A 3,404-nucleotide genomic window follows, 5' to 3' on the forward strand; every position below is an offset into this window, starting at 1 on the left:
TGTTTTTCCATAGTGGTTGTACTAGTTTATATTCCCACCAGCAGTGTAGAAGTGTTCCCTTTCACCACATCCCTGCCAACATCTATTTTTTTTTTTTTTTAATTTTCATTTAGGTCATTCTTGCAGGAGTAAGGTGATATCGATTGTTTTGATTTGTATTTCCCTGATAATTAGTGATGTTGAACATTTTTTCATGTTTGTTGGCCATTTGTATATTTTCTTTTGAGAATTATATGTTCATGTCCTTAGCTCACCTTTTGATGGGATTGTTTGCTTTTTTCTGGCTGATTTGTTTGAGTCCCCCATAGATTCTGGATATTAGTCCTTTGTCAGATGCATATTTTGCAAAGATTTTCTCCCACTGTGTGAGTTGTCTGTTTATTCTGATGATTATTTCCTTGCTGTGCAGAAGCTTTTTAGTTTAAGTCCCACCTTAAAAACAATTTATTCTTGTTTTTGTTGCATTTGATTTTGAGTTCTTGGTCATGAATTCTTTGCCTAGGCCATTTCCAGAAGGGTTTTCCCAATGTTATCCTCTAGAATTTTTATTGTTTCAGGTCTTAGATTTAAGTCTTTCATCCATCTTGAGTCGATTTTTGTATAAGGTGAGAGATGAGAATCCAGTTTCATTTTTCTACATGTGGCTTGTCAATTATCCCAGCACCATTTGCTGAATAAGGTGCCCTTTCCCCACTTTATGTTTTTGTTTGCTTTGTTGAAGATTAATTGGCTGTAAGTATTTGGATTTATTTCTGTGTTCTCTATTCTGTTCCATTGGTTTCTGTGCCTATTTTTATACTAGTGACGTGTTGTTTTGGTGGCTATAGCCCTATACTATACTTAGAAGTGGAGAAATGTGATGCCTCCAGATGTGGTTTTTGCTTGTGATTTTTTGTTTGTTTGTTTTGCTTAGTCTTGCCTTGGCTATGTGGGCTCTTTTTTGGTTCCATATGCAATTTTGGATTTGTTGTTGTTCTCTGAAGAATGATAGTGGTATTTTGATGGGAATTGCATTGAATTGGTAGATTGGTCTTGGCAGTATGGTCATTTTCACAATATTGATTCTACCCGTCGATGACCATGGGATGTGTTTTCATTTGTTAGTGTTGTCTATTATTTCTTTCAGCAGCGTTTTGTAGTTTTCCTTGTAGAGGTATTTCATCTCCTTGGTTTGGTATATTCCTAAGTATTTTATAATTTTTGTGGCTATTGTAAAAGAGTTTCAGTTCTTGATTTAAATCTCAGCTTGGTTTCTGAGGATATGTAGCAGTGCTACTGATTTGTGTACATTAATTTTATATTCTGAAACTTTGCAACAGTTTGACTTCGTCTTTATCAATCTGAATGCCCTTTCTTTCTTTCTCTTGTCTGACTGCTCTGGCTAGGACTTCCAGTACTATGTTGAATAAAAGTGATGAAAATGGGCATCCTTGTCTTGTTCCAGTTCTCAAAGGGAATGCTTTCAATTTTTCCCCATTCAGTGTAATGTTGGCTTTGAGTTTGTCATAGATGGCTTTCATTACTTTAAGGTAATAATTTATTAGTTGAAGGTAATAAAATTCTATGCTGAATTTGCTGAGTGTTTTAATCATAAAGAGATGCTGGATTTTGACAAATGCTTTTTCTGCATCTATTGAGATGATCACGTGACTTTTGTTTTTAATTGTTTATGTGGTGTGTCACATTTTTTGGCTGACATTACTAAACCATCCCTGCATCCCTGCATCCCTAGTATGAAACCACCTTGATCATGGTGGATTGTCTTTTTGATGTGCTGTTGGATTCTGCTAGCCAGTATTTTGTTAAAGATTTCTACATCTATGTTCATCAAGGATGTTGGTCTGTAGTTTTCTTTTTTTTGTGATGCCCTTTCCTGGTTTTGATATTAGGGTGATATTGGCTTCATAGATTTATTTAGAGAAGATTCTCTTTCTCTATCTTATGAAATAGTGTCAATAGGATTTGTACCAATTCCTCTTTGAATGTCTGATAGAATCCACCTGCGAATCCCTCTGGTCCTGGACATTGTTTTGTTGTAATTTTTTAAATTAACATTTCAATCTCACTGCTTGTTATTGGTCTGTTCAGGGTTTCTATTTCTTCCTGGTTTAATCTAGGAGGGTTGTATATTTCCAGGAATTTATCCATCTCCTTTAGATTTTCTAGTTGGTGTGCATAAAAGTGTTCATGGTAACCTTGAATAATCTTTTGTATTTCTGTGGTGTTGGTTGTAATATCTCCCATTTCATTTCTAATTGAGCTTGTTTGCATCTTATCTCTTCTTTTCTTGGTTAATCTTGCTAAAGGTCTATCAATTTTGTTTATCTCTTCACAGGACAAGCTTTTTGTTTTATTTATCTTCTGTATTTTGTTTTGTTTTGTTTTAGATTCCCTTAGTTTGCTCTGTTCTTTGTTATGTCTTCTCTTTTTGCTGGATTTGGGTTTGGTTTGTTCTTGTTTCTCTAGTTTCTTGAGGTGTGACCATAGATTGTCTATTTATGCTCTTTTAGATTTTTTGACATAGGCATTAAATGCTATGAACTTTCCTCTTAGCACCACTTTTGCTGTATCCCAGAGGTTTTGATAGGTCATGTCACTATTATTATTCAGTTCAAAGAATTTTTTCATTTCCATCTTGATTTTATTGTTGACCCAACAATCAGTCAGGAGCATGTTGTATAATTCCCATATATTTGCTTGGTTTTGAGAGTTCCTTTTGGAGTTGATTTCCAATTTTATTCCACAGTTCCCAATTTTATTCCTTTATACCAAGTATTCTAAGAATACTTAGTATAATTTTGATTTTCTTAAATTTATTGAAGCTTGCTTTGTGGTTTTTCATATGGTCTATCTTAGAAAATATTCCACATGCTGATGAGTAGAATGTATATTCTGCAGTTGTTGGATAGAACATTCTGTATATATCTGTTAAGTCCATTTGTTCTAGATATAGTTTTAAGTCCATTGTTACTTTGTTGATTTTCTGTCTTGATGACCTGTCTAGTGCTGTCAGTGGAGTATTAAAGTCCCCCACAATTATTGTGTTGCCATCGATCTCATTTCTTAGGTCTAGTAGTAATTGTTTTATAAATTTGGGAGTTCTGTGTTAGGTGTGTATATATTTAGGATTGTGACATTTTCCTATTTGACTAGCCCTTTTATCATTGTAAAATCCCTCTTTGTCTTTTTTAACTGTTGTTGCTTTAAAGTCTGTTTTGTTTGATATAAGAATAGCTACTCCTGCTCACTTTCGGTGTTCAATTGCATGAAATATCTTTTTCTACCCTTTACCTTAAGTTTATGTGAGTCCTTCTGTGTTAGGTGAGTCTCTTGAAAACAGCAAACACTTGGTTGGTAAATTCTTATCTCCTCTACCATTCTGTGTCTTGTAAGTGGAGCATTTA

The sequence above is a fragment of the Rhinopithecus roxellana genome, chromosome 16 (assembly GCF_007565055.1).
Source record: "Rhinopithecus roxellana isolate Shanxi Qingling chromosome 16, ASM756505v1, whole genome shotgun sequence".
In the NCBI taxonomy this organism is placed as follows: Eukaryota; Metazoa; Chordata; class Mammalia; order Primates; family Cercopithecidae; genus Rhinopithecus; species Rhinopithecus roxellana.